General features: G+C 52.7%; 2 pseudogenes; one reads left to right on the top strand and one right to left on the bottom strand.

Annotated features, from left to right (window-relative positions):
* Window positions 1-3,988: 3,988 nt before the first annotated feature.
* Window positions 3,989-9,535, bottom strand: LOC136508847 (probable serine/threonine protein kinase IRE; annotated as a pseudogene).
* A 242-nt stretch (window positions 9,536-9,777) lies between these two features.
* Window positions 9,778-10,928, top strand: LOC136508846 (uncharacterized; annotated as a pseudogene).

Below are 10,928 nucleotides of genomic sequence, written 5' to 3'. Positions count from 1 at the left end.
TATCCTAGTTTACCATCTGTACCATCTATTGGATTATCCATTAAAATAAACTTTCAGAACCGACTGCTTGGATCGGCTGTTGGCCTTCATCATTGATTCTAATGAAGCCTTCTTCCCATCGCTTGCCAGAAAAACACTCAAAATCTTCTAGTTCCCCATACATTAGATCAGCTGTTGCTATACTCACAGAATCATCAGCATGAACTAGCTCAACATTGTCTCCATGCCACTGAATCAAGCATTGATGCAGAGTCGATGGTACACAACAATTGGCACGAATCCAATCACGACTAAGGAGTAAACTGTATGAACTCTTTCCATTAATAACAAAGAATGTAGTGAGCAAAGCCTTACTTCCAATTGTCAATTCAACATTTATTACCTCCCTGATCTTGGACTCATTACCCCTAAAATCGTTAAGCATCATGTCAGTCTCAATCAGATCTTCTTGTCCTTTACCAAGCTTGCGAAAAGTAGTATAAGGCATCAGATTAACAGAGGCACCTCCATCAACCAACATTTTACTCATCGGTTTTCCATCAACAAAACCTCTCACATATAAAGCCTTCAAATGTCGATGCTTAACTGGTTTATCAAATATAGCTTGATGTATCAATGTCAACTGGGCTGCCATCTCTTCATACTCTGATTCATCAAAATCCGAATAGACTTCTTGATCTGCTGGAGCTTTAAATTCGTATGGTAAAAGAAAAGCCATTTGAATATTAGCCGATGGTTGACCCTTATCGGCTGTTTGTTTAGCACGCCATACTTGCGGTTTACCAGATTTCTGAGCCTGTTATAATTCTCTGCTCCTTAGGCATTGTACTCTTATCTTCTGACATCTTGTTAAACCTCCTGGACACCACTGTCCTTCCTGCCAAACATACTCATCATCATCTTCTTCTTCTTCATAACCGACCCAGTTCTGATCAACAACTCGCTTTCCAAGCGGATCATTAATGATTCTATTTTAAGCGTCGATCTACATCATTATGTTGATATTTAATTTGATCATGGATAGACCGGCGGTTGAATTGAGATTGCCTAAATTCCTAATATTGTTTGCTACATTCTAGGCAATTATTTCTAATAGGCAATCTCAAACTTTCATTCCAACAATGTTGGAAGAAAAGGCAATTCTAATGTGACTCTGCTTGTTCTCTTTCATATCTCTCTTCTTCTTGTTGACGTTGATATTCCTTCTCTTCTAACCAGCGCTGATAATCTTTCTCCTTCTGCCGTTGCCATTTATTCAACAGAATTCGAGATGTAACACGTGGTTTCATCGCACCATCTCTCAATGTTTCTCCCTGCTCATATTAGCTCTTTTGTTGGTCACAACGTCTTTTAATTTCTCTATATTCATCAGCCGATATTTGCATCTCCGGATCAACTGTTCCAGTTTCTCTTGCCCTATCTGATGTCAAAACTTTAGTTTTCCCTTTGAACAACTTAGCATCAACCATGTTCTGATCCTTTGAGAGACCGACCTCAGGGTCAGGATCCTCGGCGGCGCCGGAGCGGCAGACTAGCAGGATCGGTGCCCCCGCCGCCCGCGGGGCACGAAGAAGAAGAAGGTGCGCTTCGCGGACGATGTGACGGAGACGTCGTCCAACAGCGAGGAGTACCGGCGGCGGGCGCGGTCATCATCGACGGCCGCCGGCGCAAGATTAGCATAGGGCCTCGTCAGCCCGCCGGGCCTGCCGATCATTCAGAGCGCGCGGCATGTCCAGCGGCCAGTGCGCGTGAGCCGTCGCCCGTCGCGCCGCCAGGCTTGTGGTAGCTGTAGCTTGCGTGTCGCGGCACGTGACGTGGCGTGGTGGCATGCACGCTCAGGTTTTGAGCTGCCGTACGTGAGCCTTGCGGTTGTTGTTGCTGTGGGCTGTAATAAACTCATCACCGAGCTGTCGTTTTTACAAGGACGAAGTGGTGGCTTTGTGGGGATCATGTTGATTTGCGATTGGTGGTTTATACTGGATGCGGGCTTGATTGGCTAAGCTCAACTTCTAGATTCTATTTTTGATAGAGAAATAGGGTGAAGAGTGGATGGCAATGGGTACGTGAAACCTGACTATCCGACGGATTTTATGCGATAAAGAGACGGGTATGAGAAGATTTTTTTCACCCGTGGGTGTGCTATCCATCGGGTATATGGATACGGGTATGGCCGTACGGGAACATACTACCCATCGGAGTACCCGCTGTATTCTATACCCATCTTAGCAGATAAAATTTTGTCTGTCGGCTGGAGTATGGGGATCGCACTATCTAATGGGTATATACTCATTGCCATCTCTAGGAGCAGGTAAGAATTGATTTAGAGTGATTTTAGTGTGTGGATTAAATAGGGAGTAGCGAGGAGCATGGATTTTAGCTCAAGTGTAAATGAATAATTGTTTCTTGTCTGCTCCCCATGAAAATCGATGTGCATTTTAGTTGTTTGGCTAAGGAGTGATTCTTCGAGAGATTCTGTTTCAAGGAGCTCCATCGAACGGACCCGCATGTAACTGATTTTGTTGTTGTTGTTCATGCAAGCGTACAATTTTGTTATTGTTTGATTAGAAAAAAATTATGAATTGTTACTTGTAAGTTGTCCGTTTAATTGTATTGGTTGATTACGTAGGATTGTTACCTAAAAATTCTTAAAATTCAACAGCCTGTTCGTTTGGCTGGTTCGTATCGTTGCTGGTTCGTGAAGAAGTACTGCTGGCTGGTTTGTGTGAGAGAAAAATATTGTTCCGGTTGGAAATTTACGATCGTTTACGACAAGCCACAGCCAAACGAACAGGCTGCAAGCACCTACAGCCTGTTCGGTTGGCTGGTTCGTATCGTTGCTGGTTCGTTTATGTGAGAGAGAAGTACTACTGGCTGGTTCATTGGAACAATGTCCATGTGAGGGGGCTGGCCAGCCCAGCCAGCCAGCCAGCCCCAGCCGATCACGCTGCTAAAGTATAGCAACCCTCACATTCTTCGAGAAAGATAAACCCAAATAACTCATAATTTGAAGGCGAATATGCCGATTCCACTAATTGGTGATTGAAACAATATACATAGTTTTACCAAAACAGCTTCTCTTAAAAAACAACTCAACGTAGGGTTTGAACTTTTCTTCGAAGAAACTTTTGGAGGCGAATATGATGATTTTGATAGTTGAGAATCTCTTGCTGCTGCTTCTCCTGGATCGGCCTGATCGTCGGCAAAGGCTTGGGCGAAAGCCTTGCCAAGCTTCTGCTTAGCCGACGATGATTACGCTGCAGCGTCATTCACCTCACTGGAGGCATCATCGAAGAGTTCCTATGCCTTGGTGTTTTAGCTCTTTCTCTCTTTTGGTGTATTTGGGTTCTGCCACCTTTCAACCTTGTGCCGATGCATGTTTATTCTTGCTTACTAGTGGATATGCCACAATCTAGCCCTTATGCTGAGGCTACTGTACTGGTTTTAGTCCAGTTTAAATCAATACTATTTAGGTGGGGATCCCCCCCCCCCCCCCCCGTTGACAGTAAAAAAAACTGTAAATAGTTTAACCAGCTCAACGTAGGGTATGAGTAGTGAAATACTCAAATATTTGCGGTGTCTCTGGTGCTCAGAGTTGATACGCAATTTTCGTTTTTGGCGCGTACGTGTGGGAGCTGCAAGAGCCCAGAGAACGATAGATTATGATATAGCACAAGTTCTAAAAGCAGGGGAGACTGGATTCTTGGGGACTCTCCTCTTGTGATAGAAGGATTCCTGCGATAAGATCTTGTGCTGGCTGGCCTCTGCAACACCACGCCTGGTGCTGCAACCTCCTACAACCCCTCGTTTTCTCGTGGTGAATGAATCGTCACCCATCCATCATTCATAAAGATAATCTTCCTGGGATAAACTTTTCCTGTTTTTTTTTTTTTTTTGCTTATGTAAATTATTAGAGGAATAATTTGTGAACAGTTTTTTCATTAGCCGTGAACAATTTATGACAGGGCTTTGCATTGCATGGTAGGAGCAACTGCTGTTGTTTCTGTTGATGCAAACACTGTAAAAGGCACCGAACGAATTCAGCACACTTACAGGTTTCAGAAATATTCTTTTACAAAAAAAAAGAAAGAGAGATTTACAGTGCTATCTATTGCGCCATCTTTCTACAAACAAGGTTTATATTCACTATGTATCTGCAGCCAGTTGTCAGAGATTACAACGGTGGATACCATCCTATATATCTTCTGATAACGCATGGTCTCAGTGCAAGCTATGAATTGCATATTACTAGCAAATTTGCTTTGCCTATCCTTCATGTGCAGAAGCTTCCCTACAAAGTATAAACTCTTCATCTCACCACTACCTGCGATTCGGATTCAGCGTGCGTTTGACTTTGATTGCACAAAGAAAAGCTGACTGGGCAACATGTTTGTTCCAGACGAAACTGCAGGTTCATTGCCACACACAATCATCTTCGGTCAAAAGCCTGCTGGTGTGGTGACTGGTGAGGTTCAGTTCCTGACTAACAAAAACTGAAGAACTGTGTAGGTAGGTTCTAGTAATGTCCAGTACAATAGCTGACGACATTCAGAATTGGAACATTGCCTACCTTTGCTGCTCTGCTTTCAAGATTTCGAGGACTGCAAAGGATCCAAGTTATGCTTCGTCATCAGGTCGTAGTTCATGGATGCTAGCTGAGAGATGTTCTGCACATCACACAAAAAGAAGGAAAGGAAAATTCAGTCATCAAAGACAAGATTCAGAAAAGAAAACTCGTCTGCAATGGAACAGGAATTTTTCAGATAATAGTTACCTTGAATGAGAAGTTGCTGAAAGAATATTTCACCGACAAAGGCGCGCCGAATTCTTCCATGCTGCCACACTCATCACCCTGCTACCAATTAAATTCAAACTCATGAGATGAGATGAGAATCAGGACCTGCAAAAATGGTTTGGACGTCTGAACTCTCACAATCACAAGGAGGGATCAGTTTATATATGATACAGGTCAGGACACTCACATCTTCCTCATAATCGCTATGTGGACTGCTGCCGCAGCTCATGCTGCTGGTCTCACTCCGGTCGTCATAATCGTTGCCGGTCGCATTGACTTGCTCGTCAGCGCTGCCCCAGGCGTGGCGGCAGGCGAAGTAGCTCGTGTCGTACTCGTCATCTGTGGAAGGGATGAATGCAACCTACAAGACAAGAACATATCCCAGTTGATCTCTCTGAAGAATATATATCAGGTGCCTGATTTTTTGTTGTTCTCAATTTTGTCATTGTTTAGCTATAGAAAAATTGAAAACTGTCAAATGGTTTAGCAGTAACCTTTTGTCTGGCAAGCATGTCCCAGTTGATGTCTTTGAAGAACGGATGAGCCTTTACCTGCTCTAATAACACATTTCAGTTAGTGTCGCGTGCACAAGAGTAGGGATTTCTTATGAAAATGAGAAATGAAAAGACCAAGAAAAAGGAGTACCTCTCCAGCACCGGTCGCGCCTAATCTTTGCACCAGGTTTTCCATCAGCAACCTAATACAATTCGAAAATGAGTCAAAATGGTAATTTGTTGGTAGCACATATGAAGACCTTGTGGGCGCATGTGATGTTTGTAGAAGTTTTCAGAACCTCATATGTTTTCTGACTTACTTGTCAATCAAATCATACGCTTCAAAACTCAGCTCCTCTGGTACTTGTGGCCAAGGTATTTCTCGGTTCATTATGTTGTCGAATATTATCTGCAATACACCCATATTAGAAATAAGGTTGATCATCAAATCAAATTAGTATTAAGAAACTGAAAAGGATTTGTCCATTCACTTCTGAAAATTACTCCACTTGCACTGCATACAGAGTTACAGACTTCCAAATTCAAATTCATTCCATTGCGAATAATAACAGACAGGGAATTTCCGACAGGCGATGCGCATACTAAGTACCTGCGGGTGCTCAGCATTGAAGGGAGGAATCCCCACGAGCAGCTCAAACAGGATGACGCCAACCGACCACCAATCTGCAGTTGGGCCTGCATGTATTGTCGGAAATGAAACAGACCATGTCACTGAATCACAACTCACATCTCTGAAGAACCAATGAAGCTGACGAGCAGAATAGTCTGAATAGAAGATTGCAGCAGGCAATGACGAGAAGACGAACCGTGGGTCATGCCGAGCAGTATCTCCGGCGCCAGATAGTCCGGCGTGCCCACTGCCGTCTGCTTCTGCCGCTGCTGCCGCTTCTGCTCCCGGTGCTCTGCGTCCGTCGGCTGGTGATCGCCGACGAGGACGCTGCTGACGTCCGGGCCCGACAGGTCGTCTGTGCTGTTGATGAGGCCCACTTTGGACAGCCCGAAATCGGTCAGCTGCATTGCATGCACATCATTCATTCATTCAGGCCAACGATTACCTGACGAAAATTCACTGACTGGACTGACACTGACACCGCGAGGAAAGGCAACTCTCATCAGAACTTCAGAAGGCAACGCGTACGGATTACCTTGATGTGGCCGTCGCGAGAGATCAGCAAGTTGTCAGGCTTCAGGTCACGGTGGATCACGTTCATGGAGTGCAGGTACTCCAACGCAAGAACCTGCTTGCAGTTGTTGCAGCAAAATGAGAGGATGGACAGGACGACGAAACAAACTGGCATTGGCAATGGCGGCAACTCACGAGCTCAGCGATGTATGTCCTGGCCATGTCCTCGTCGAGGCAGCCGAGGTTCCTGAGCAGGGAGTAGAGGTCTCCGCCGTTGAGGTACTCCATGACCAGGTACAGGTTCTCCCTGCACGTGAAGGAGTAGAAGAAGCGGACCACGAAGGGGTTGCGCGCGGAGATGAGGATGTCGCGCTCCGCCAGGATGCTCTCCACGGCGTTCTTCCGGATCATGTCCGCCTTCCGGAGCACCTTGATGGCGAAGAGGTCGCCGGTGACCCTCTTCTTGGCCAGGAACACGCGGCCGAAGGCGCCGCGGCTGATGGGCTTGATGATCTCGAAGTCCTCGATGGACGGTCCGGTCCTTGAACCTGTTGGCGTTATTGCCGCCGTTCAGCGTCGTCGCCCGCGAGCTCGTCGTCGTCACGCCGCCGCTCTCCATCATCGGGCCCTCCTCGTCGATCGGGTGCAGGTGCTGCTGCTGCTGATCCGCCACCGCGCCGCCCATGTCGTCGATCTGCCCGCACAGCTGCATGAACTTCTCCTGCAGCAGCTTGGCGATCCTCCGCCCGAACGTCTCGACGACGAGCGCGTCCACCTTGCGCGTGTCGATCACGGCGTTGAGGTCCTCCAGGTAGGAGCTGAGGTCCTCCAGCGAGTTGTACTCGGAGCTCTTGATGCCCTCGACGCCGCGCGCGATGGCGAGAAGGCTCTCGATCTGCTGGAAGTTCTCCAGCTCCGCGAACGCCTTGTGCTTGGTCAGCTGCGACTCGGCGTGGCTCGTCCGCGGCGTCAGCAGCGGCGACTGCGGCAGGCTCCCCGACGCCGGCGTCAGCGCGCCCTCCGAGAAGAGCTCCGTGGACGGCACGGTCAGCAGCTGGGACAGTGGGTCGTGGTCGGCGGCGTTGTTGGAGTCCGACTCGGACGATGTGCTCGCCCTGCCACCACCAACACCGAGGGAGCCGCCGCCGCTGGTGTCGAAGCAGGCGAGCACGCGGTCGAGCACCTCGGCGACGCGCAGCAGGCGCTGGTCCGCGCTGTGTCCCTTGGCGTCGCAGCGGTCGGCGAGCGTGCACACCACGAAGTGTCCCTCGGCGCACGCCATGGGGATCTCGAAGTCGCAGATGCGGCAGATCATCCGGGGCTTCCCGTCCACGATGATCTGCTGCGCCTCCGGGTACCGGGACGGGATCTCTGCCAGGTTCATGGCCGCGTCGCCGCCCAGGCACGCCAGCCCGTCCGGGTGGATGTGGATGCTCGCCGCGTCCACGCGCTCCACGATCTCGTCCACCGTCGTCTTGCCGTGCCGGGTGATGGGCTTCTTTTGGCAGGGCTGTCGTCGCCCGCGCCGGCGGCGGCGGCGGTCTTGGTGGCCGTGGCGGCAGCATCCCCGGAGGCGTCACCCGCGCCAGCGGCGTTCTTGCTGATCTTGTTCTTCTCGGCGGGGGAAGGGAGCTTCTTCCACGACGCCATCTTGCAGCTGGGGGAGTGACCGTCAGCCGCGGCCGATCCGTCCCTGGAGGACGGCGAGAAGATCCTCGCCGGGGAGAAATCGACGGTGAGCTGCTTGTGCTCCAGCATCCGCCGCCTGATGAGCCGCTCCTTGAGCTCGGTGAGGCTGGAGGTGCTCTTGCGGCAGAGGTCCCCGCCGTCGACGTGGATCGGGTAGAGTCCGAGGTCGCTGAGCTGGTGCAGGCCGAGCACGTTGCGCCTGACGTCGTCGTCGTCGACGTCGGCGTAGCGGCACCCGCCCACGGCGGCGCCCTTGCGGAACTGCAGCAGGCGGGTGCAGCGCGTGAGGATGAAGAGGATCCGCGTGTGCGCCTGCTTGGGGAGCCCCGCGGGGAGCTCCTGCCGGCGGTCGTCCAGGCCCTGCACGACGCCCTCGCAGCGGGTCCACAGCTCCTCGGGGCTCATCTCCGCGCACCGCTGCGCCACCACCAGCAGGTCCTCCAGCGCGACGCGCCAGTCGTCCGGATGGTGATCCTCCGCCTCCGCGCCCTCGCCGTCGCCCGCCCGCGCCAGCACGTCGACGAGGTCCCCCGCGAAGACGCCCAGCTCGCTGTCCACCTCCTCCTTGAGGCGGATGAACTTGGTCCGGATGGCGCCGATGAACTCCTCCGGGGTGGTGCTGCCGAGCCCGCCGCCGCGCACCATCTTGCGCATGCCCGGCACGCCGCATCCTCCTCCGCCGCAGCCGCCGCCCCGCGAGCTCAGCTCGTGCGAGAAGCTCTTCACCTCGGGCGCGCGCTTCCGGCGCCCGCTGGTGGCGCGCAGGATCGTGCGGAACCGCGGCGAGTCCATCTCCCACCCGCCGCCGTCCACCATCGCCGCCGGCCGCCCGCGCGCGCCGCACCGCCGCCGCCGTCCTTCTTCTGCGGATCGGATCAGACATATTATAGCATCATATCAAGGCACGTACGTGGGCACCGCATTCCTCAATCATTTACCTCCATGATCGCAATCGCAACGTGCGCGCAGGTCAACAAATTCCTCGCACGCCAGCATCTTACTTACATGCTTCAAACAAATCGATTAAATCTGGTCAATTTTATATATAAAAAACGACATGACCAGGTAAGCATTTGAACGTGATAGCGACGATTTCATGGAAAGGAGATCATAAACCATATAATTTTCATAAACTAAACAAGGAAACCAAAGGCACTATAAGAACACTACAAACACTATTTGGACGAGGTATCTTCTACCAATTTCTTCCCCTTTCATTAGAATGATGAGTAGTCTTTTTGTATCCAAAATGGGCAGATTTGATAGTCATAACATACCTACCCGATGAAGGAGAAGACGACGCCGATCGATATGATCCACAACACTCCTAACCTATGTAGCTACAAAACTAATGGGGATTGGTCGCATTGATGCAAAAGCTTTTTCCATGTAACTTTACCATCAGGTGCTAATTTTACCATCAGGTGCATAGTGTTGCCAAGCAGGAACTAAAAAGAGGAGAGGGAGGGATAAAAGAACAGATAGATGGACCCCACGTGTCAGCCTCCCAACCGGAAACGGACGCCCCTGCCGTGGAGGGTGAGCGGCCTAACGGGTTCCCCGGACGCGCACGCCGCACGACTCCCCCTCGTGGCCTCGTCCCTCGTGTATATGATGTGAGGGGGTCCCACCCGTCAGCCGGAGAAGAGTCCCTCTTATATATACGGCGGCGCCCGGCGCATGCCGCAACCGCCTCTCTCTCTACCCGTGCGAATGCGTCTCGTCCCCCGGCCGGCCGCCCGTTCGCTCTCCCCCGCACGAATCTCCAGGTGATGGCGGCGCGCCGCGGTCTCTGACTGCGGCGGCGGAGACGACGACGAGCAGCGCGCGATCGGGGACGACGATGGCCGAGGCCTGCGGGGAGCACGCGCGCGACGGCCGGCGCCACGAGCACCCAGCACCAGAAGCAGCGACGCAGCCACCGGCGGTCGGCGTCCGCGTCCGCGTCCGCGTCCACGGGGCGGGGGCGGGGGTCGGCGTCGCCGTCCCCGCCCGCGGCGGCTGCGGCGGCGATGGAGGAGGAGCGGCGGCTGCGGCGGTCCCCGCCCGTGGAGGCGCGGCGGGAGCGGGAGCGGCGGCGGGCGCGGGAGCAGCCGCGGTGCGTGGAGGTGGCGGGCGGGACGGCGGCCGAGTGCGCCGCGGTGTGCTGCTGCTTCCCCTGCGCGGTGGTGGAGCTCGTCGTGCTCGCGGCCGTGCGCGTGCCCGCCGCGCTGTGCCGCCGCGCGCTCCGCGCCCGGGCGAGGCGCAGGCGCGCCTCCCGCGCCGCCGCGGCCAAGAAGAAGGAGATGGCGGGGCTCCTCGCGTCGGGCGCCGCCTCCCCGACCGCGGCGGCGGCCAAGGACAGCAACGGCGACGCCCTCGACTTCTGCTACTGGCCCGCGGGGACGGCGGCGGCAAGACGCGACGATCTCGCCGAGGCGGAGGCGGCGGTCTGGGCTAGCTTCCAGGGCGCCGGCTTCTGGCGGAGCCCGTCGCAGCGCGAGGAGAGGAGGTGCTCGTGACCGCCGCCTCTCTCCCTGCCGGTTTCTTGGACTCGCGCGATCCCGATCCGTCGTCGCATGTCAATGCATGGCATCACCAGACACCAGCCCAACCAACCAACCAATCCCCATAGGAAAAAGATGAACTCCTGCGATTGATTAATCGATCGACTGCAGATTGTTGCAGCGGCGACGACCAGTTTTATTACCAGATGAGATTGCTCGCGTTTTCTTTTTCCGAATTTTTTTGATTGTTCGTTGGGAGGAGAAAGAAACCATGCATGCATGATTAACCTAGGGAAGGAAAGAGCACACGGCCGAATTCTGCT

This window comes from Miscanthus floridulus, chromosome 15 (genome assembly GCF_019320115.1).
Source record: "Miscanthus floridulus cultivar M001 chromosome 15, ASM1932011v1, whole genome shotgun sequence".
Taxonomy (NCBI): Eukaryota; Viridiplantae; Streptophyta; class Magnoliopsida; order Poales; family Poaceae; genus Miscanthus; species Miscanthus floridulus.
This window is presented reverse-complemented; position numbering and strand designations above follow the sequence as displayed.